Source organism: Lemur catta, chromosome 5, assembly GCF_020740605.2.
Source record: "Lemur catta isolate mLemCat1 chromosome 5, mLemCat1.pri, whole genome shotgun sequence".
Lineage (NCBI taxonomy): Eukaryota > Metazoa > Chordata > Mammalia > Primates > Lemuridae > Lemur > Lemur catta.
Window position 1 is genome coordinate 78,907,662 of NC_059132.1, and position 25,391 is coordinate 78,933,052.

Genomic DNA, 25,391 nt, shown 5'->3' on the forward strand with positions numbered 1-25,391 from the left:
AGAGAAATTTCTTGCCCTTTGTATTTTATTCTAGGTTTAGAAAGCCATTGCCAGAAGTGATTCATTGGTTTTCTGAAATGATTTTGCAAAGGAGGCTGTACCTTCAGTGACAAGATTGGGAAAGATTTGCTCCCAGGTATCTCCTCTAATGTCTTGTCTTGAGCAGGGTGATTTTTCCTCCTGAGTTGGGATGTCCCCAACCCCTGCATTCCCTTTACTGATATCTCCTGTTTGGGGTCCCAGAGGGTTCACTCACTCTGAAGCTTGTGAGAATTTTCTTCCTGGCACTTTCATAAAGACATGCTTAGGGACACAGGGGTCCTGTCACTGTTCCATGCTGATCTCTCTGTCCTCCAGGTGGACAGGCAGCTGTCAGGTTTCCAGGGGAGAAGCCCTGGGCATGAGTCAGTAAGGCCTTGGAAATCAAGTTATCTGAGGCAAGGGACATGTCAGTGGGGTGGCTTTGAGCTTGGCTTTTCTCCAATTTAAACTTTAATTCACCCAACAGCTGATTTTGAAGGTCTGATGATTTAGGATATTGGGGAGCTGATAATCTTGGTGGGGAACTTTCAGTGACCAGGGTAGTTTCTGCTTTGCTTGCACTCATACTTATTACAGTGGAGCTTTCCAACTTGCTGGCTTGTGATTGTTATTAGATTGTGACTGAGGAACACAGAGCTCTTCTGCCTTGAATATCTCTCTGGATATGCTGGGAGTGGGAAGATGTACTGAATTCTTCATCCTTTTGCCGTGAAGTGTTTCTAGTCCATTGCTGTAACTCACTTTCTCATCCATTGGCTCATGTCCGCACCTAGCTTGCCCTGTGGACAGCTTTGGGCTGCATCTATTGGCTAGTACAGTGTGTTTCTGATTGGATTTGTCTATGCTGCTACGGGGGTGGGGTGCAAAAAGTCTGTCTGCCATCCTCAGTTGTCTGGGCATTCTCTGTAAGCTCATGGTTAGTATCAGAGAGTCATTTTCTTACGGCTCCATGTCCTCTTTTGCCCACAAGTGAGGAGGCAGGGAGGGGATGAGCCAGGCTGGGAACCGATTTTGTTGTTCCCACCTTTTCTTCATGAAAAGCTTTAGAGCTTCTTCTAAGGGGCTTGGAGATCCAATGTTTGTAATTTGTTGTTCTCACCTTTTCTTTCAGGCTATGTCCCTGATCCTGCCTTGCATGAGCCAGGCTGGGAACCGATTTTGTTGTTCCCACCTTTTCTTCATGAAAAGCTTTAGAGCTTCTTCTAAGGGGCTTGGAGATCCAATGTTTGTAATTTGTTGTTCTCACCTTTTCTTTCAGGCTATGTCCCTGATCCTGCCTTGCATCCTTCTTAACTGAAAGCATTGCTGAGTCTCTCTCTTGGAAGCTTCCAGATTGGTTCAATCCAAAATTCTCTAGAACTTTGGTGCTCTGGCTTTTAAACAAAGGATTCCATGACAGTCTGTGATGGCACTTGGATTCAGATGTCTCGGGAATTTCTCTCTGAGGATTCAGCAGTGAAAGGGACCCATGGATGCAGCAGGGCAGGCCCCACCAGTGTTGGATGAGTCTCTTTCAAAGGTGGTGCTCTGTTTTCTTCTAAAGCTCACTGCTGAAAGAAAAATCTCCAGGAAGTATAGAGATTGGAACATAGACCTTGGAGGACTGGCTGACCAATGTGAGGTTGGGAACTGGAGGACAGAAGTCTTCCTGAGATTTCTTGATCCCAGATGATAAAGCCCACACCATTTCCTATTCTTTCTGTAACACATGCCTTTCAGGTGGTAAATTTCATATGGCATAAGATACTGTGCCTCACTTTGGGGTTTATGAAAACATACCCCAAAAAATCCTAATCTGGGATAGAGGACCAGGTGATAAGATTTGGAGTGGGTATTGAAATTAGGCCCAAGACTGGACCTAAGTGAGGGTTAGGGACTGAGATTCAGACAGGGTTTTAGGCAAGGACAGAGGTTGGGGATGGTTAAGTACTAAGGATTCTTTGGTTATGCAGGTATATGATATTCTATTGAAGAACACAGATGTTGTCCTAGGACAAGGACAATAGAGTGCAGGGACTTGCTGTGCAGAGATAGAAGATGTTAGAAGAGCTGGACATAGTTTTGCTCTAAATCATCCTCTAAGGTCTTAGAATATTGGCGCTGCTGGTGCATGTGCAACTCCTCTGGTTTGCCTCTGTTGGTCCAAAAAGGAAGGGAAACTGCTAATTCATGCTTATCGGGAATTGATGTAAACATTTTTCCTGAAGAATTTAGTTGGTAGTCTGGCCTAAGATCCTGTTTTCTTTTCCTTTTCCTTCCACATCAGAAAATTATCCCTCCTATTAACTTGTCTCTCCAAGAGTGTCAGAACATCAGAGTTGGGCAGGGAGAGGTAACCAGATACTACAAGGTTGACTATAAGGTATCCTGCAAAAGAGTCCTCAGAAGAATGGAGGGCAAGAAACTCTTATTTGAAATAACATTGCGCCAAGCTGGAGGAGAACAAGTCCTTGGCATGAAGCTGCCACCTGGAGAATTCTGAAATTGCAAGGCTTGGAGGGTCAATGCCTTTGACTGTTGGGACATAAGTGGACAATTTACTAGCTCTATCTGGAGAGAATGTCCCCAGACAGACTTCAATAAGATGGAAATAGATTTAGATTGAGTCACAACTAAAGTACCATCTGGAGGTGGTGAAACAGACAGGGTTGGCAGGGCACTATGAGAAGCATGGCCATCAATGGGATCCATTGCCTGGGATAAATTGGTAAGGGGTTGACATCTTGGGAAGGGCTGGAGTCCAATAAAAAGGTGGTGGTTAGAGAGAAAGTGGCCTCTGGTCAGAGAACAGGATCTGCTCCTTGAGTGTGATGTGGTGGGAGAGAGGGAAAGGCAAGTGGCTTGGGTGGATTGTCATTCACTGGGAATTTGAAATCCAAGGGAGGAACAGATTCTGGTGGCAGAGAGTCACCCAGAGAGAGTGGTGAGGGTGAAAGTAAGTCAGTTACGAGGGCCATCAGGTTATGTGAGAGAAGGGAGGGTGGAAGTGGAGAAGGCTCAGGCAGAGGGGATGATAGTATTAGGTCTCCTGGAGGGCTTGCTGAGAGTACAGAGGACAGAGTGTGTGATGAATCTGTCACAGAAATGGTAGAAGTGAAAAGGGACACAGAGGGAGCAGCATCTTCTAGGGATTCCCAGAACTGCAGTTGCTTGGCTTCAGCTGTTGTTCTATTACACACTTCACAGAGGGGGTCTATGCAAAACAGTTGAAGAAAGTGGATGGTATCATGGTACTGGCCCAGGGGCTGCAGAAGATAGGAGGTACAAAGCTGGAGCCACGATGAGAACAAGGAAAGGAGAGCCTGTTAGCCTAGTGGGGGTGGGGCCACCTGAAGCCTGGTAACCCCCTCATGTGTCCCCATCTATGACTTCACAATACACTCTCTAGCCTCTTCCCAAGGCCTTCGTTCACATATCCGTTTCCATGGTTACCCCCCCATGACTATGGCAGGGTGCACTGAATCCCTGAAATACATAGAACTTGCTTTAAAAAAGGACCAGGAAAGAAGGTGAAAGTTTAATCACTTTTTCAGAGCAGAAAGCAGCTTCCTTCCCTCCTCTGGTCCTCTCCGGCAAATTCTCCAACCTGGGAAACCAGGAGAGTAGGTTATATATAAGGAAGGTAGAAGCACAGAGATCATACACAGGTCTCTTTATGGGAGACCCTTGGGATATTAAACTCTGATCAGCAGCCAAGGTCAATCAGCAAAGGTCAACAATAATATTAACAAAGTTTACATGTGTATGTGGTTTCATTCATAAAGTACTTTCCCATACATCATCCCACATGCTGCTCAAAACCACCACGTAAAGCATAGACATCAGTGGTTACATCAAAGAGGAATCTAAGCATCCAAGAAGTCAAAGTACTTAAACAAAGTCAAGAGACAAAAGTTCTGACTCCAAACTAACCAGTAGTCCTTCCTTGACATCTCTCATGGCCACCTATTGGGCAACACGCATTGCCCAGGTCCATCACTGCTCCATGCCCACAGATGGGCCAAGCAGAGACTCTGAGAAGTATCTCAGGACCAATTGTCTTTCTCTGAGGGCTCTGTTTTCTCAGAGAAACTGTTAGCAACTGACATTCTCAGAGACCATGAATCTGGGAGCTCATGGAAGGAACAGGAAAGCTCACCCTTGGAGAGCTAAGGTCAAATAGACAGAACCTTACCTTTCAATGTTCCACCTTTCTTTCTCCTCTTGGCCCTGCCCAGACTCCAAGCACAAAAAGAAAAGAATGAGAGGCTGGGACTCACTTCTCTTACTCCTCTAAGAAGCTCAGACATTCATTATCCAAGAATAACGTGACTCTCCCTTTTAATTAGTAGAAATATGTTCCTTTTATCATTTTTTTTTTTTTTTGAGACAGAGTCTCGCTTTGTTGCCCAGGCTAGAGTGAGTGCTGTGGCATCAGCCTAGCTCACAGCAACCTCAGACTCCTGGGCTTAAGCGATCCTACTGCCTCAGCCTCCCGAGTAGCTGGGACTACAGGCATGTGCCACCATGTCCGGCTAATTTTTTCTATATATATTTTTAGTTGTCCAGATAATTTCTTTCTATTTTTAGTAGAGATGGGGTCTCGCCCTTGCTCAGGCTGGTCTCGAACTCCTGACCTTGAGCGATCCACCCGCCTCGGCCTCCCAGAGTGCTAGGATTACAGGCGTGAGCCACCGCGCCTGGCCCCTTTTATCAGCTTTTAAAAGTGACATACTATTTCCAATATTTCTTTTGTTGAAAAACTCAGAGGAGGATTTTGTCTGTGAAATCCCCACTTGATGTTCTCAGAAGTCCTGTGCTCAAGGAGGACACAGAATCACAAGCCAGCAGTCACATCTGCTCCCTCAGAGGACCCTGTGTCCTGGGGTCAGAGCTTGGAGGCTCTGGACATTGCTCTCCTGATCAGCCCAACATGAAGGAAGGCTTGGTCAAATGACACCTGCAGTCAAGGGCTGCCTGAACCAACTGAGTGCTGAGGGTGTCTATGCTTGGCTGTAGTCCCAGGCCCGCATCACAGAGCATAAGAGAGTCACAAACGGGTTCTGATGATGGGAGAGGGGAATGCAGGAGCAGAGTGTGGCCACAGCCCCTCCCCCCTACCAGCCCAGTAGAGCCCTCTGCCCCTCCTGAGCCCTCTGGGTCCCTCTGCCCTCCCCTGCTATCCCATTTTCTGACTTCACCCTTTCTTCATATATATTTGCCTCCGTGAAATTTTCTGTTTGTTTCATCGGTAACCCAGATATTACCTGAGTCCCCTTTTTACTTTGTCAAGCCCTTCATTTGGACCTCAAAACTCTGAAATACTGCCTGGAATTTCTGCCTGTACCCAGACATTTATACTCTCAGGATCATACATATCCTCAAATACATGTTATCTACAGAATGTCTTTGCCTTACATTAACCCAGATATAAAACTTAATGTGTCTTTACACTTAGTTTTATGAATGTTAAATAGCAAATTTTTTTTGCTTTAAAGTCAGCCTTTACTGTTTTCAATCAGAGGGGCTAACTCAAATAATTAAAACTAACAATTCATTATTCAACACCCATAAAACTAAAATAAGTATAAAATAAATGCACATAATTAAAACTTCAAGAGATTTGGGGGGTAAATTTATAGGATTTATTTTTCTGAAGTTAATGAACTATACAAAGTCTTGGGACATGCTCCCTACCTATGAAATTCCCTAAATGACTCTTTCATTTCTTTAAGTCTGATTATGTCCTTTCTTATGTCGTCTATCTTTTTAGTGACTTTTTTTTATTGATTTCCTGAAATTTTTTTTGGATTCTTTTTGTTGGTTTTCAACTTTCTTTTCAGTTTCATTCGTCTTATTTGCCATCCCTATTCTGAATTCCATTTCTGTCATTTTGGTAATTTCCTTGTGGATGACGTCCACTACCATAGCTCCACTGTGGTCCTTTGAGTGGGTCAAACTGTTCTGGTTTTTCACGTTGCCAGGCTTCTTTTGCTGTTGTCTTCTCATCTGACTCCTCTTCTCTCGGCTCAGGGCTAATAGGATTGTAGGGTACCTGTTCCCCTTTGGTGTGAACTCTCCTGCTTAGTTAGGAAAAAGGGAGGACCCTAGGTGGGGGTTTTAGGTCCTACCCTGAATGTTGACCCATCAGCGGAGCGGGTGCACTGAGAACCCATAGTTCAGCCGTTCTGTTTTCACCGTTTCCCTTGGTTTCCCTTGTGATTGCCGCAGTTCAAGCTGGTGCTGGGTCATTTTCCGGGGCGGCGAGTTGTTCCTAACTGATTGTTGGAAGTTCTAGTTGGGGGTGGGATGAGACCCTCTCCACAGAAGCTGGCATTGTGGGTTATTGCTCTTCCCGGGGTCACCCAGTGAAGGTGACAGTAGCATCTGGGTAAGGCTATCTGGGCAACCAACCTGTGGGTATTTGTTCAAACCAGGGTCAAGTGTAATGGCTGCTCAAGGCTGGGGTGGGAATGGTTCCACTAGCCCAACATCATCTGTGCAGACTCAGGGGTGGGGTCTTGGGGTGTAGGCATAACTCTAAATCTTGGGGGTGGTGTCACGGGCCCAGTGGGGGCTCTGGAGCCACAGGGGCAGAACCTCAGGCCCTAGGGCACAACAAGAGTCTCAGAGCTGGATCTGATTATCCCAGGGACAGAGCCACACAGACAGGGGACTATTCCACTGGCACGAAGACTGCTGATGCCCAGTCTTGCAAGCAGGGGTTTGTTCCAGTGGCCCAGGGACTGTGGAGGTGAGCTAACGCTGCTGGCTGGCTGGGGTTTTCCTCCCTGCCTAGGTCCCTCTAAGGCAGTTGCCCAAGGCTTCGCAGGTGGTGCTGTGGCTCCTCCTCTGCTCAGATCCCACCCTGCAGGGGAGGGGTGGTCAGCTCCCAGTCACAGTGCATGGCATGGGGGTGCTTTCATTCTGCCTGCTCCCTCCCTGGCTTGTTAGGGGTGATGCGAAGGCTACTGCTGGATAGCTGATTCCTGAGCAGACCTTGTGTTGTTCACCTGAGACTTTAGGATGCTGTCAGCTGCAGAAACCCAGGATTGGCTGCTACCAGGTCTCTGGTGTGCTTGCTCTCCCATGCAAGGTCTCTGTACAGACTTTGAGCAGCTCTCCGACCAGTCCAGAGGTCTGCAGTGGCGGGGGAATCCCCTCACACCTTGAGTCCCCTGCAACTTTTAAACTTCTCCTTGAGAGTCTCACACCACTGCTTCTAGTCTGCTATCTTCCCCTCCCCTCAGCACTGCGAATTTTATTGGGATACCCAGAATAATCTTTGAGATGGTAAGTGGTGCTTGTGGGTAAGAATTAGCCATGCCCTGTTTGATCGAGGAAGCAGCTGCTGTAATGGTAACGGGCTGTACAAGTTGTTCTCCGTGTCGTTAGTTGGAGCTTGCAGGAAAGAGCCAGCTGCAGTGTGGTTCTTTGGGGTCTGTGATGGCCTCAGAGGTGATAAAGTGGCCTCCGAAAACCAAATAGTCTGCTCATGGGGGAGGGGCCATCTGGGATTCATAGAGTGGCTGTCGAGAGCCTGTTTCATTGTTTTTCATCCTCCCCTGCCCCGTGGGTCTCCTTCCAGTGTCTGGCTGCAAACAGGAGCCTGAACTTGCTGAGCTTGACAGCAATAGTGCGGCAGGTTGGGAACTTGCCTACCTGGGATCCCAGCCTGGTCTGAAAGCCTGGCTTTCCTGTGGGGGAAGGGGTGCCCCACCTGAGCACTGCTACTCAGACCCTCAGCACACTCTCCTGTCAGTTCTGCCCGCATGGGCTCCCTCGCCTCCCAAATTAAGTTCACAAATCTTCCCTCTGTGCCCCAAGCAACACAATCTAGCTCTGGGGGTAAGGGATCCAGCCTGCAGTCCTGTCCCCTGGATTCCCAGGGTCAATCCCTCACTGTGCCAGGAAGAACCGTGTTGGTTCCTAGTTGCCCATGGAATGCTCAAGCAGGCTTAATGTCCCCCTGCTTCGGGGTATGGCCTGCACCAGGGAATGCTGGCAGCCAGTTCTGGGGTGTGCTGGCGAGCATCACTGGGGAGTGCTGGTGCACAGAGAGCTCACAGTCTGAGCACCCCTGGGTCCACTGCAGGTCCTCAAGGGGAGAAGTGTGGGCCCCACTCTCTGTGGGATCCTCAATGGAGTGGATACACCAACAGAGGCAAGCAGTTGCTCCAGAGACCCCCACTCAATCCCTCTGCAGCAGCGGGTACGGGAGGGGAGAGGGAGGAAAAGATTCTTGATAGAGAAGAGCCAGCACTCAAGCCCTTCAGGTCCCTCTCCCTGGAAGGAAGCCTGCATGGAATGTCCCAAGCTCTGGGATAACACAAATTCTCTGGGCACCCACCGCAGTCTGGGTAGGAGTTGGGACTTTGTGGGAACAGGTGATGTGAAAACTGAAGGGCTGGAGTTCCCTGGGAAGGACAAAGGCACGCTATGGGTGGGTGGAGAAGCCGTATGGGGCCAGCCCTCTCGGCTCTGGTCCATGGTGACAGGCAGTGACCTTGAGTGGGCTGGCAGCCCTTGATTTATTTTCAGGAAGCTCCCAGTTCAGCGGTAGCAGCAGCTTTTGCGCTTGTGAGCGTAGAAAAAGCTCTCCAGCAGTTCGGGAGCATGCTGACTACTAGAGGTGTGAATGGAGGAGAAACAAAACCTACCCCCCACCTACCCTCTGCACCAGGCTCCACGCTTTTCCAAGGTTGATCTCTGCCGATACATTGTTTCTTCTTGTTCTACCCTGCAACTTCTTCCATGGAATCTCCAGTAAGTTCTAGCATCTTTCCCTCTGAACTACACCTGAACTATGTTTTTTGTTTGTTTGTTTTTTGTTTTTTTCCTCTTTTCTCCTGTATCTGAAACCTTTCCTTTCCTCTGGAAAGATCTGGTGACCAATGTCCCTAGTCAGCCATCTTTCCTCCTCCAAGCTAAATGTATCATTAAAGCTTGACACTGGGTAAAATCTCTGATTTGTGAGAGTCTTATTTGACGTTCACTGCTTCATGCTAGCTTAGTGGTTAAAAATTCAGAATGAGTTTTTCTCCATGGGCAAAACCAAATGCTTTAGTTTAGAGAATGGCTATTATCCCAGTCAGTTTATAAAACTATATTTAAACAAGTTACAGAGCAGACCTAAAAAGCCGTAAATATCCATGCTTTCTTTGGGGAAGAAGTCCTGATATTTTTCAGAGTAACAGTGACGTATGATGACTTAAAAAGATAAATAGTCCATTTCATTTAGGAGAAAATATTAATGTATATTCATATGCTGATAAGAATAGAGAAAGGTAGAAGAATCGCCTAAAAAGGATGTGCCTGAGAAAAGTGTTTCATATTTAACAAGATAAACATTTAGACTTTTGACAAAAAAATATGACCCAGGACATTCTCTAAGGTAGATCAGACATATTTTACAAGTACAAATATGATTTTCATGTTCTAATTAATCATTAGAGGGGCAGATAGAAGAATAAGTTCTAGTATTCAATAGTACAATAGGGAAATCATAGTTAACAATAATTTATTGTATATTTCAAAATAGCTAGGAAAGAAGATTTGTAGTGATCCCAACACAAAGAAAAGATAAATGTCTAACGTGATGAAAATCCCAATTACCCTGGTCCTTATCCATTGTATACAGGTATCAACATATCACATGTACCCCCAAAATATGTACAAGTATTATATTAATATATCAATGAAAATAAATTGATTAACTACTTTTAAAAAAGGACAATATCCCTTCTGTCACCAAACTGCTTCCCAGGATAACTTTGGAGACCCCTCAGAAGCCCCGATCTCCCCGATCCTATCCTCTCTTCCTGTTTGGTCAGGTTTGCCATGGATATTCTTGCTGGGAATGGGATGAGTGTGGATTTCGATGTCTGTATGGTTGCAGACGGGCTTCAGACTGTGAGCAGAGGGTAGGAAGTCACATGGGAGATTAATTAGGTTAGGCAACGCTCAAGCAGCAGAAGGTAGAGGAAGGCTCCAAAACCCTTAAGGGCATGGGTGGTTGGGGCAGGGAGGTATACACATGAGAAGCAGGAACATTTTGAGTGAGTTCTATTTGGATAGGTATAGACCAAATAAAGGCTCAGGTGAGTAAGAAGTGTCATGAGGAGCCTTGGGCAACTGAGCCTTTTTGGACAAAAGGGGATACAGAAGAAACAGAAAGAAACTAGAGGGTTGAGTTTCCAAAGTGCCTTCTGGAACTTTCCATTGGAGGCTGAGGCATAATATTAAAGCAGCAGCTACTTGCAGATACCAGTAAATTATGCATCAAATTTTCTTATGTAAAGGACTGCTTATATTTTCAAGTGAATGGTCTTCCAAACATCGTTTTTTGAAGTGATTCACTTAATTCAAAATTATGACCCTTATTCAAAACATTTAAGTAAGGATGCAATAAATGGAAAAGGCCTTTTTATGCTTCACAAAACAAGTTATTACATAACTTTATAATCACATCTTATTCTTGTATATCTTATAGAAATATTGCCACAAGAAATTCTAGTCAGAAGATATTTCAGAATTACTCTAAAAATTCAGGCGTATGTTCTCAGAGTAGTTAAGGTTTTTGCTCCTGTTCATAAAAGTGCTTTTTCTTTGACCTAATTCTTGGTAATATAACTCTTCAAACTGCATGAAATGTCTTCAGAAAGGAGAAAATATTTCCAGCTGGCTTAACTAGTCTTTTGATCTGCCTGTATTTATTTCTCCTTTATTTACATATTTTCCCTTTTTATCTATTTCATAAAACCCTTATATTTTTCAATGGATATAATAGACAATTTATTTGCATCTCACAAGATTTTAAAGCCAGGGTTTAGAAAATATATATTGGGCTAGAAAATATTTCTGAGCCAAATGTGAATTTAGGTACCTCTAATAAAATTACAAAATGATTGAAAAAAATCTGAATTTTTAGTTCACTGCCATCTTGGAATGTTCAATACTTGTAGATTAATAGTCATTTGTCCTATCACTTTGTTTGGGTCTTAGAAATATAGAGGATTAGGAAACTAGATGTTGAAAGCGAGCTCGCAAATTATAACTTCTAATTTTTTTCACATCTCTGCTTAAGATCAGTTCTTTCTAGCTCCAATGAAATCAAGAGGAAGAGGAGAAGGTGCTGAAAAGGTGAATATGGAACAACTTGAAAAACTTTCCTCTATAGCCAACAGGCTTTTAAGTAAGGAAGTCACTTGATTATCTATAAATTAAAGAAAGAACTCTCAATTAGCAGTGAAAGGTATGGCTTTGACCTGACTAATTCATAGGCAGGGAAATCAGAGTAGAGATGTTTTGTAACAGATTACCAAGCGATGACAAATATTTAATACCTGAACTAGAAAAGTAATGGTAAAAATCAACAGGAAGTAATAGTTTTGAGACAAATTTAAGAAATGAAACCAAGTAGCTTTAGATGGTGGCATGAGAGGAAAGGAGAACGGAAAGATTATTCTGAAGGTTTTAAACCTTGTGTGTTTATTTTCAAATGCATATGATTTTATAGTTGTTCTTAAGACAGCCCTTAAAACCACCACCACCACCACCCTCCTTTGCTGTTTAAGCAGTATAAAGTTTCAGTTATGCAAAACAAATAAGTTCTAGAGAACTTTTGTACAACATTGTGCCTATAATTAACAATACTGTATTGTGCAGTTAAAATCTTGTTAAGATGGTAGTTGTCATGTTAAATGTTCTTACCATAATTTAAAAAAATCCAAATGTGTCTTCTCTTTCAAAGTAATCACTCTGGGAGGCTATGGTGACAATACTACTGTTGGGAATTCCTGTGTGCATATTGCCATCAAGGTCACTTAATGGACCTTTGTTACATAGCCAACAAATGCTTACCCACAGTAGGCGATCAATTTACTGACTTTCTGATTTGTTAATTTATTGATTGATATAGTTGATGATTTATTGATTGATTAGATTATGTGGAATTAAGAGAGAATTTTGATTTCTCATAACATCCTGTAGGTTAGTAAAAATTGCTTATGATAAACTGTGGGAAGGGAAGCAAGAAGGGAGCTGGTGACTCTGCACTAATTTGACAAACCATAATGTACCTACTCTGCTCTTCATGTATTCATCCTTTATCTTTCCTGCCCTCCTCCATCCGAGCCTCAGTTCCCGCTCTCCCATGACATCCTTATGCCTTTGATAATAGTAAAACCCTTGTTCTTACTCTGTCTCTTACAGAGAAGCACATTCTTTTTGCTTTTAAATGATGTAGGAGCTCTTTGTTTTATTAGTAACTCATTGTAGCTTATGAAAGGCTACATTACATGCCAGTGCTGAAAAATAAAATTTGTTAGCTCTAAAAATACAGTCCTTTCAGTTCAGGTATTTTATTCTTTCAATAATAATGGAAGGGTTTATTTTTATAATAAAGAGCACATCATTTAAAATGCAAGATATTAATGATCCTAATGGAAATTCCAGCATAAATAAATGTCATGACCTTGAAGCTTTGTCCTGAAGTAGACATTTTACTGACTTTTATTTTTGTAATATTTCAACTTTGAGCCTTCCATTGGGTCTGTAGCAAAACACATTAAAATCACATATTTAAGATTACATGTTTTCTATATTCAATTTTAAACTAGCAAATAATGATTTAAACAGTACAGAGGGGATTTAAGTTTAATAAAAATAAAGCTCAAATGCTAGCATAGATAAGTAGTAATAAGCTAGCCAGAAATTCCATTTACAAATGCCTGGACTCCTACTAGGCATTTCCTGCACATTCAGAGCTCATCACAGAAATCTTCAATTAGCACCAGAGGACATTGAAAAAGGAAAAAAAGAGTGTTAGTGTGCACTTGGATGCAGATGCTGCTACCAAAGAAAGGAGCAATTGCATGCCAGGCTACACAGACAGCAACCTTGTTTTATGTGAGGGATTTACATACTAAGAAAGGACTTAGGATATTTGTAACACGCTTTTCAGTATTCATTAAATGGGAGAAAAATTCCACTTATTTTTACAGCCATCATTTTCTGTGAATCTTACATTTCTCCATGATTGTATCATATTAAGTTCTAAAGGTCACAAGTTCACTTATTTCCTTTATATCTAGCAGAATATTAAATCTTAATAAGTGAATCATGCTAAAAATAATTTATGATAAAATTTCTGTTGATGAGAATGAAGTATTTCACTGTGTACATAAATGAGACATTAATTAATTATTACATAGATCCATTCATTATCATCTGAAATCACTTCCTTTTAATTTCTATATAAGGTTATTACCTTTGATGCCAACAAGAAAGGTAAAACTATAATGTTTACATATTTATAGTGTTGGCTACTATTACTGTATTTTTAATTTTGTACTATTTGAAATACATTTTGATATTTTCCACTTAAATTTGTGTTTGAATTCTACTAAAACATGTTTATCTAGGCTGGGCATGGTGGCTCACGCCTGTAATCCTAGCACTCTGGGAGGCCGAGGCGGGTGGATTGCTTGAGCTCAGGAGTTCGAGACCAGCCTGAGCAAGAGCGAGACCCCGTCTCTACTAAAAATAGAAAGAAATTATCTGGCCAACTAAAAAATGTATATAGAAAAAAATTAGCCGGGCATGGTGGCGCATGCCTGTAGTCCCAACTACTCGGGAGGCTGAGGCAGTAGGACCATTTAAGCCCAGGAGTTTGAGGTTGCTGTGAGCTAGGCTGACGCCATGGCACTCACTCTAGCCTGGGCAACAAAGCAAGACTCTGTCTCAAAAAAAAACAAAACAAACAAACAAAAAAAAACATGTTTATCTTTTTATACATCAACATCTGAGCCACTTTAACATTCAATTTACTCCAAGAAAATAATTCATTACAAATATAGGCTTGTCATATTGTATTTTATTTATTAGTATTCTTGTGTAAATTAATAAAATATTCCTATTGACAAACTAAATCTAAATGAATCAAATAGTAGAGTAATACTTCAGTCATGCCTTCAATGCATGCTGAAACTTATTTAACATATTCTGCTGTAGAAATTAATCTGCTTAAATTACAAAAATGTAGTTTTATTTACATAGCATATTGAATTTGTGAAATTAATTTGTGTTTTTTCCAGCTCATGTGAGATCATTGGCTTAACAGAAAATTTTAATTCCTAAATGTTTTGTTTCCCCATGAGGGATGTATATCAAAGATCTAGAAATACTCTTGCACAGTGTTCTAACTACTCAAGGGAATCTGTAAAGGAACCTACAAGAGAATAAGTCAGCATATGGAGGTTGATTTAGATTCAAGCAAAAAGAGTTTATATTACTTTGTAGGAAGAACAAGTAGAAGTACCATAAGCAACTCCTTTTTTGGAGGGACATTATTCCATTAGAGCCAGTAGCTAATTATCATAGTGCACATACAGCATGGCCATCTCTTCCTCCACTTATGTTTATAGGCTCTTCAAAAGTTCATAATGACCAGTTGCCCAGGGTGGGAGTCAACTTTAGGTAACACATTCTAGAAGTGGGCCGAGCAACATTACAGTCTCAGCATTCAGGGAGCAAGTTTGAAGGATAGTCAGGAGTTTCATTTCTCCCAATGGGTAGAAAATTTGATTTGCATATGAGGGTATTCACTTTTCCTGTGAGAATAAATGACCAGAGGTATGATATACAATGGTTCTTACCAAGTGTCCACGTCCACCAGGTTATTGATTGTCAGAAACTTGTAAAGAACACAGTGATTATCACAGAAATACAATTTGCAGTGAAGTGCTTGAGTGAACAGGAACATAGAATGGGGTAGTGGAGAAAGAAAGATAATATATACAATTTGTTTTCATCAACAGTTTTAGAAGTGACATTAGAAGTGAGCTACATATCACATTTTCCTTGTTTCAATATCTATCTAATTTATCATTTCTAGTATCTTTTTTCCTAGGTACCTTTCTCACAATATTCTATGTAATTACAGAATATTATATAATTATAAAAATCTTCATATTTTTGAACTGTATGCATAATTTGTCCCACTGATACAGAAAAAGTGTAATTGGGTTTGATCTAGTAGAGAAATAATTATCACCTGGACATGAATATAGTGATCACTGAAACTTTGGGTTTCCTATTGTGGGAGAATACATATGTTTTCCATGATAATAGAGTAGTTGCATGATGTTAGATAAGAGCATGATACTTTTGTAGATGAGAACGTTCAGTTTGCCTAGAAGAATTGGCTCTGGCAGATATGATGGATTGGCACAGAGCATGATTTCCACTCTTCTTTAAGAGGCCCTATATGTACTGCAGAAAATGGCAAGCTAAAATTCTATTTTTAAAGACCCCCTTGCATTCAGGGTCCTGACAGCATGTAGGTTCAAGCAGTCAGAAGTACATGGGTATTAAAAAGACAGACGTGCAGTGAGGACTGTGTATTTGATATTTCTATCTTTTGTCCAGGAAATGTCTGTTTTTCTAGAATAAGCTGTAATCTTGTTGGTATCTTGTTTATGGCAGTTTTCACGATTTCAATGACCTCCCAGGATGTGGTTTTGTGATTATGGGTATTTTGAAAATTTTGGCTGCCTTCCTATCAATTTAGGGTAGTGAGGTTTTAAAGGTGACAGCTGTGGGAATGACTTCCCAGTACAATAGTCACTTTCTAATCATAACAGTGCTATTTGTTCCCTTTCAAACTAGGAAATGTGGAGCTGAAAAAAAGATGAATAGGTACATAGAGGTCCCCAAAAAACATAATCCATAATTTGCAGCTTTTCAAAGTATTGTGCCTTCTTTTCCAGTGCTCATTAACACAGGCAAAATAAAATTGTACATATACTAACGTATGGACATTATAAAATGTATACATTAATATAATATCCTCTAATCATAATTTAATAAAATTTCACTAACAAAATGAGAAAATAGAAAATAAACCCTGTCTTAGTCAGTTTGGGCTGCCTTCACAGAAATACCATAGATTGAGTAGCCTAAACAAAAGAAATTTATTTCTCACAATTCTGAAGGCTGGGAAGTCCAAAATCAAGGTGTCAGCATACCCAGTGTCTGGTGAGGGCCAACTTCTTGGTCTGAAGGTGGCTGTTTTCTCATTGCTTCCTCACGTGGAGAAGAACAGAGAGAGTGAGGGCAAGCTCTCATGTCTCTTCTTATAAGAGCACTATTTCCCATTAATGAGGGCTCTACCCTCATGACCTAATTATTTCCCCAAAGCCCCAATAGCATCACTTTGAGGGGAGGATTTCAACACATGAATCTGAGGGGGACACAAACAGTCTATAAAATACTCTTATACCTGGAAATAAAAATATTAAAAATTATATTAAGCACAAATCAAATAATCTTTAAAATATGGTGTATTCTAAGTATACAATATTAAATATTGCATATATTAAATTCTACAGGATAAAAATAAAGCTGTACTCAGAGGAAATCTCCTAGCCCTAATAGTTGCAAGGAAAAAGGATAATAATAACCAAATTCTACATTCTACTCATGAAGATAGAAAATAGACTCAAAATACCTGTACAAGAAATAATAAGGATTTTTCGTGGAATTCACAAGTTTATACAAGAGATCTTTGCTTAAAATGAGACTAGGCAATAGATAAACCATTATCCAATTAATTAAAGAAAAGAAGGATAAATATACCAAAAAACTCCTGAGCATGAAATAATCTAAGATATAGAGGTTATCCAGCTATCCAACTCTCTCTCTCTTTCTCATTTTTAGTTAAGTTTATTTCATTTAAATTTACTCAATTACAAATGTTTTTGTTTTAGTCCTGACTAAAAAAAAATTATTTTGTCTTTTGTTCTTTATGTTTTTTTTGCTGATATCTATTACATTACAGTCTGATTTTACTTGCTCTATGTGTGTGTGGGAGGGAAAGGAGGTGTCCTCAATAGAATAAAACACGGAGTTACAATAAATGTAGTTGTAATAATTATAATGTCATTGATACTATATTATTTAGACTATTTATTGAGTTCTCGCTAGGCACAAGAACAAATTTAATCCATTTCTGCTTGCTCTGAACTTATTTCTCCTTCTTCCCTCTACCACATACTTTAAAGGCAATTGTTATTATCTGTTACTACAGGGTTAGTTCAGATCCTCTGAGAAGTAGATGCTAAAATGGGATATGTGTGTGGAGATTCACAGGGAAACACTTTTGAAGAATAAAGGGGAGGCAGCAAGAGGAAGGGGGAGGATAGAGGCTTCGGATCACAAAGGCTGTCTGACGTCTGTGAAGGAGGGCGGGGAGAGATTGGCCCCAAAATGTCTCAGGCTGCAGAGCAGCTCTAACAAAGTTTCAGTCAGACCAATGGGAAAATTTTGAGACAGTCACTCCTTAAGGAAGTCCCGTAGGAAAGGACCTGCGTTATGACCTTACCGTTCTCAGTTATTTGCTGGAACATCCTACAGGAAGTATGAACTTGGAGTGGATGGAAGATACAAAACGGCAGCAGCTAAAGCCATCGGCTGGTTCCCGTAGCAGAAGATCTGACTGGCATCTGGCCACTACATTCTCAAGTACACTTAAGCCTCTGTCTTAGTAATATCCTAACTTTAAGTTATATTTCTTGACCACTCGTTTATAAATGATATGCTACCTTCTACTTCTTTTTAAAATTTGGTTATTTTATATTGTGACTTATGATTTCTTTTAAATTTGGTCTTGTGTTCTCTCTTTCAAGAGTAGTCAGAAGCCTAGATAGCTATTCTCAAAAAAAAAAAAACCTCACCAGGGAAAAATTAGGCTCAAGTGCGTGTGTCAGGTGAGACATAATGAGGAGGTGAAAACAAATGCGTGAAACAAAAGAAATGTATCACTCACAGGTACCAGAAAGGTTAGGGGAAGTCCAGAGGTGGCAGGGGAATTAACCAGTGGGTGGAGAGTGAGAAAGAGAGGCCTTAAGATCCATGGGTGTTATCCCTTAGGCCTGCAGTCTCCAACCCCAGGCTGTGGACCAGTACCAGTCCGTGGCCTGTTAGGAACCAGGCCCCACAGCAGGAGATGAGTGGCAGGTGAGGGAGCAAAGCTTCATCTGTATTTGCAGACACTCCACGTCACTCACATCACTGTCTGAGCTCCGCCTCCTGTCAGATCAGCCACAGCATTAGTTGCAGGAAAACAAGCTCAGGGCTCCCACTCATTCTGCACTATGGTGAGTTGTATAATTATTTCATTATATATTACAATGTAATAATAATAGAAATAAAGTGCACAATAAATGTAATGTGCTTGAATCATCCCTCAAACCATCCCCCCCACATCCCCTGCCCCTGTCTGTAAAAAAATTGTCTTCCATGAAACTGGTCCCTGGTGTCAAAAATGTTTGGAACTGCTGCCTTAGACTTTAACTCAGAGGTTGTGGATTGACTAGTTTAAAGAAAACACACATGATGAGGGACCTATTTACATGACTCAGGTGTGGTTTTATTGTGGTTAGCAGCTGTGGGGTGTGCTGGGTTTCAGGTCAGTGGAGAGCTGGATCATAATCACACAGGGAGCGGAAGCTTTAACTAGGCCAAAGGTAATGGGGTAGAACTGAGTTTTAAATAATATATAAAGCCTAAAAGTGGATGTTGAGGCAGCAACAATAGTAAACAAATTTATGCCATATTACTTTTTGTTTTTCACTGAATATTTACAGATTGCAACCACTTGGCCCTATGGGTAAACAAATCGAATGCTCATGCACATATATGTACGGTAGCTTCATGTCTCATGGCTTGATGCCTGCAGTTCATCCTCTCTCTTCCAAAAGGTCTCATGGGATCCTCCCTCACTGTGAATACAAATGTCATCTTTATATATAATAAAAGTAAAATTTGGCTAGATATAAATTATTTTGTCATAAATTATTCTCCAGGCTATTCTAGAGCCATTCATTTGTTGTCTCTCAGTATAGAATGTTAATTCAGTGAAGCCTAAGGGTCAAGCTTTTTTTTGTTCTTTTTATTAGCAAGTGATTGGTCAGGATGTCTAAAAGTTTTTTGTCTTTGAAGTTCGGGAACTGTGCTAGAACATATGAGAGATTAAATCAAATTGTTCCTGGGAAACCACCTCCCTTTATATTTTTAGTTTCAAGGATAATAGTATCTGTAAAAATATGTTCTTCATATCTTTGAGCACTTCTTCCATTTTACTTACCAGATTTCTTATTCAGGGACATTGACTCTATGTACGTTGCTTCCCTTTTGTCTCTTCCGTATCTGTCATCCTTCAAATCATTTTAACGTCATTTCTATTTTTGTATTTTTTTGTTTTCCTCATATTTGTACTTGCTGCTCCTTCCTGTGTTTTCAGTAGTTTATATACTCCTTTGTATAGTTCTCAATATAACTTTAATTTCTGTGATGATTTTATTTTTCTTTTATTTCCGGAGCTATGCAAACTCAAGTTTCGACCCATCTGTTGTCTCACTGATCTTTCCTGATTACTAATTTAAGCTATTCTTAAAAAAAAATAGTAGATGAATCACCGCATTTTGTTTTAATTCAGAACAATATATTTGCTCATATTTTTTATCTGCTTTATGACAATTTGTTCCTAATCAATATTCTCTGTTTGCCATGTGTTTTTTCTTTTACTTTTCTGTTCTTCTTTTAGAAACATAGATCCCATGTTGGCTTCTTTTTAAATAAGAATCTTTGAGTGAGATAAGTTCTTTTGCAGACCACTGTTTTTAAGAGATTCATATGAAAGAAGCACAAAGATAGTGTTATTACCAGAAATCCTTGAGAGTTCCCTGTGAATTGCACAGAAAATCATTGTGTGTGGATGTGCCCTTCAGACTTTGTTTCTTCCCAGACAATAGTAGTCACCTCTGCAGTGCTACCTCCAGTTCATCCTTTCTTCTGCACACTACTTTGCTGATAGTGGGCATTCTAAAATGACAACATATCTGTTTACCCACTGGACCCTGCCGCCTCTCCTTCTCCTACTACCAAAACACCCTGGGGTAATGCCTACCAATAGTATCTTCCCACTGTTATACTTCCAATAAAGGGTTCTTGTTGGGAAAGAGGCACACTGCTGCTTTGTCTGAACACAGCACCAATGGTATCACGCCAAACTCTTGTTGCATCTTCAGACATTTGGCAGCTTTTCCTTACATATTCTGTTTTGTGGTTGCAGATGTTTCCTACATTTTTGTATTATATTTTGTGTTACTTATTAAGTTTGGATATGTTCCGAGTGAAGAAGAGGACAGAAACATGTACTTTGCCACCTTACATCTATCATCCTACTGATGACATTGTGGTTTTTCACTTGATAACCTGGTAGTTTATAATATGAAAGTTGAGTTTGCATACATGAATCCAAAAGCCATTTTTTCTCATGTTTTATAACATTCGGACACATTTTGTGTCTAATTCCAATATATATATCCTGTGTTTATATACACTCTATCAAATTACTTACCAGATGTTGAAATTGTTGTAAGCAAATCTGAAACTACTTTATGCAAATAGGTAAATGCATTGTGGATGATGAGAGCCTGGTTTCTCACTGTCAGGGCAAGGAGTTACAAATAAGGAAAGGGGAAAGGCTATGAGACTATAGTAGAATGAAGTCAGAGGTGTCAGTATGAACTTGTGATTTTATATATACATACATGCATACACACATGCCCACACAGATTGATAGACAAAAAAGTATACATATGTGACCATGCCTGTATTAGCATACGTGCTAGATATATCCACTGAGAGGACCTTTAAGCAATGAGAAAATCCAATGCCAATATATTCATTTCTAAATACCATTCCTTTATAAATGGAACCAGGGTTGCTTGGTGAAATGACTAATTCCATGACTGAGGATGGAAACATACAATATGAGCCTGAAACCTCTTGGGATGCCATGAAATAAAAAGCCTTTTGAAAAAATGAAAAGGAACAGAGAAGCCAACTTCAAAGAACTCACAGATATAACTGGCATAATTTTAACAGCAAAATATGACAGCATTTGATTTTACCCCACAGAATAAAATAAATATCTATAAATTCACATATAATTACTTGGATAAGTTGTTAAATGGGGCTAAGGGATAACTCTTGCTTACAGTATAATTCCAGTTGCTGAATTTAGAAAGAATAGTAGAGATAGAAAACTCTCATTAGGCAATTAATATAGAAATTATTGCTACAAGACAAATCAGTCTAAAATAGTAGGTGAAAGTATTATGAGAAACAAAACGTCAGCATTGTCTCAAAGTGTTTTCCCATAAACTACTTACTAATTAAAAAGACAAAATAGTGGAAAAATCTTGAAGACAACACTTTAAGGAAATTAACATCACCAATAATAAGATAACAATATGTAGCCTTGACACTCAATGAGAAAGGCACAAAATTACTTCTGCGGTGTTCGAGCCAAAAATACATCGTCTCAATTTTGTCATAAGAAAACATAAGGCAAACCTAGATAGACAAATGTTCTAAATTTACCAGTATTCTTCAAAAATGTCAAGGTCATGAAAGATAAAAAAAGACTGAGGAACTTTCACAAATTGGGGGAAACTAAGGAAATATGAAAACTAAATGCAGTGTAATTTGGTTTGCATTTGGTTTTGGAGACCAGGAGTGTGTCTCAGGTTTGTTTCCAAGTGATAGGGTTTTCAAATAGATATTCTCCTCTGTATATAGTTGCTAGTTGAACTTTATGTGGTGGGGAGTAGAGCCTGATACTTCCTATTCCACCATCTTGCTCAATAACATTTTTAGAGATGATGATTTATATAATATTAATTTATCCAGGCAAAGTAGGAGTTTCATCAAAGATTTGCTACTATTTGAAAAGAAATATAATTCCACACAGAAATTATAGATATCAAAACATGCAAAAACCTCTGTACTGCACAATGCAATAAGGGAACAAATATAAAGAGACAAACCAATTGACTAGGAGATCCCATATAGACCCATGTTTTTATGTGAATGTAGTATATCATAAAGGTAACATGGCAAATCAGTGAGAGAAAAATTCTTTTAAACAAACATTACTAGGAACATTGGATTATATATTAGTTAACTTTTTCTTCTAACAAAGCAACTCCAAACTTATTTTAATTTAAAATTTAGAAGTTTAATTGAAAATTTGTTATTGCTCCCAAGTCCAAGTTTCAAGTGGAAGCCTCTGTTGATCAACTAACCTCTGCTGAGAATGTTCATGGGCCCGAAGTCATTTGTGAGCCATCAGATAAAGAACGGTAGTAAACAACCTTAGTCTCATATCTGGCAGAGTGTGGAAAACCCACATAACTGTGACTCAAAATCCATAAACAATAAGAAAAGCGTGTTAAACTTGACTGCATTATTGAAACAAAGAAATAAAATGTTTGCATGTCCAAATTGCCATAAGCAATGTCAAAAAATAAATGAAAAAGTGGGGAGATATTGACACATGTTTTATAGAAAAAGGGCTATTACTCAAATACGTAAGGAACTATTAAGAATCAAGAAAACCAACAACTGAATAACCAAATATACAAAAGGTATGAATAAACTCTTCATAGAAAAAAATGTAAAAAGCATTTGCACTTGTAAATTCAGCTCAACTTCACTCCTAAAAAAGGCAAATTAAAACTATACTTTGTTGTTATAATTTATCTATCATATTAGCAAAAATCCAAAACTTTGAAAACATACTCCATTCACAAGGCTGTAGGGAAAAGGAACTTTATATTGTTCTACTTTACTTTAGTTAGCCTTCTCTCTATTTTAATCTGATGTTTTCAATTCTTTTTCTCTTATAATTTCCCAATAAATAAATTTATGCACAAATTATTAGTTATTTTTACAGCATAACTTTGGGATAGATTCCTCTAAATAAATTGTTGGGGCAAAGTGTAAATACACATGTAACTTGCTAAATATTGCCAATTCATCTCCATAGAGCTTATATTATTTTACATTCTAGCCAGTAATGTTTTCACATTATAAATACTTATATTTTTATGCAAAAATTTAAATTAAAGAGGAGGTGCACTTTGCAAAATTTAAAATAAAAACAAAAGCCCTAACCTTATATTAAACTGGTACCATATCATAATAAATGAAATTGTTCCAAGTTCTGAAGACAGAACTTCTAAATAGAATATCTTATAAGGAAAAAACTGTAAAAAGCCTTTAACTTTATTCAATTATTTAATTTTTAATAATAGTATTTGTATTATGATTTTGAAGTTATGCTATTTATGTGGCTTGATAAACCTTAAAAATGAAAATAAGTTAATCTTGATATTGGTTGGAAATTAGATTTTCAAGACAAGAAAAAGGAGATATAAATATAAGGGACATTAATTTAAAAAAACTTGAACTCTTCGTTTGGATCAGAATTGCCACTAAATCTCAAGGGTCATAAAATTCTTGATTTCTTAGTTGAAAGCAAGCTGAATGCCCAATTTATATTTCATGGTTAAGTCCCTTCTAAAAAATCCTCAGCGATTGATTTCTGCCTCTTTTTGAATTACATCAGTGCCAAGGAAATCATTCCATCACAGATTTGATATTAGTTCTGTGACTAAGCCCTGACTCCATCTCTACTAGATATGACTTAGAGAATTAACTTAATCTCTCTAATTCTCTGCTCTATAAAATGGAGATAATAAAAAAATCCCCCTGACAGGACTGATTTCTGAAGGGATTGGCCCGGTTGTGAGAACAATGATTTCTTACCAGCAAGCCCTTCAGGCATTGTCCAGCCACAAATCCTTCCATAACAGTCATACTCTAAGTAATATTGTGATTTGACGTATTCTGGTACATCAGCCGTCTTGAAAACCTTGACACTCTCTAAAGTAAGAGGCTGAGTTTTGTTAATATCTGCACCGGAAGCATAGTGCCTGCCACCAAGTTGTTTCTGATACCAAAAAGTACATGTGAAAATGGTTTGTAAGCCGCGAGGCACCATAAAATATTGGTTATTGTTACTATTATTAAGGTGAGCCATTTCCATTTTGTGTGGTTGTAATTGCTATAACTTTTCCATAGTTTGACCTGAAATCTGCCTCCAAGTTACTTTTATTCATGACTCTTTTTTCTATCCTTTGGGCTCTACTAAATGATTTATCTCTCTCATTGAAGGAATAAAAATTATGAAAAAAAGTACAACCTTATTTGTAACCTCCTGCTTCTTTACACTATGAATTCCTCTGACAAACTTGAGCAATTATTTAATCATCCATTCATTCATTTGTTCATTTTGCAGTGAAAGAACTGAGCTAGAGCTTATCAAGCTCCCTTTATAAGTTAGTGGACACAGCTAATGGTGTCTCATCATGGTAAAATTCACAACTCATTCCTTAAGCATATACTTTGTGTCTTAAAATTATGCCTGGAGTTCTAAAATAAGGCTCTTTGATCACACCAATCTGTTGAGATTTGTTTTGTGGCCTAAGACATGGTCTCTTCTAGAGAATGTTCTGTGTGCTGATGAAAAGAATGTGTTTCTTTGTTGATTTTCTGTCTGGAGGATCTGTCTATTACCGACAGTGGGATGTTAAAGTTTCCTACTAGTATTGTATTACAGTCTGTCTCTCCCTTTAGATCTATTCATGTTGGATTTGCAATTCCTCTCTTCCTTTCTTCCTGGTTTCCTTTGCAGTTCATTGGTTTTCTCTGATAGTGTGTTTTAATTCATTATTTTTTATTTTTAATGAATTTATTATAGGTTTTTGCATTGTGGTTAAAGCTGTGGTCCCCCATCCCCGGTCCACAGCCTGTTAGGGACTGGGCAGCAGAGCTCAGCTACTGCCCCCACCCCCAGTCCATGGAAAAATTGTCTTTCATGAAACTTAGGAAACTGGGTGGGGGGTGGGTGCCACGTAGCAGGAGGTGATCAGCAAGTGAGCCAGGGAAGCTACATCTGTATTTACAGCCGCTTTCCGTTGTTGGCATCAAGGCCTGAGCTGCCCGCCCCCATCCGTGGAAAAATCGTCCCCCATGAAACTAGTCCCTGGTGCCAAAAAGGTTGGGGACCACTGCCTGTGATGAGAAATAGCATACATACAGTGTCAAATACACAATATGCAATACGCTACACAATATGCTTATTAGTGACAAAGGGGACATAGTGATTTTACAGTGGAGAAATCTGATAGAAACCATTTTAACTAAGTCCTCAAAGGTAGTATCACCAGGAATAAGAAACTTTGACATGTTTCTCTGATATCTGCTGAAATGGCACAGTGTCACTTCTGTGATATTTTTGCCCCAAATGCATAAACTCAAGCTGATAATAAGAAAACAGAAAAACAACAGAAATTGAAGTCTGGTCTACCAAATAACTGACTAGTATTTCTTAAAAATGTCAAATTCATGAAAGACAAAAGAATATTGAGGAACCGACACACATTGCAGGAGAATAA

General features: G+C 39.5%; 1 pseudogene; it reads right to left on the bottom strand.

The window, feature by feature from the left end:
- Nucleotides 1-2,397: 2,397 nt before the first annotated feature.
- Nucleotides 2,398-25,391, bottom strand: part of LOC123638812 — a 115,879-nt pseudogene continuing 92,885 nt past the window's right edge.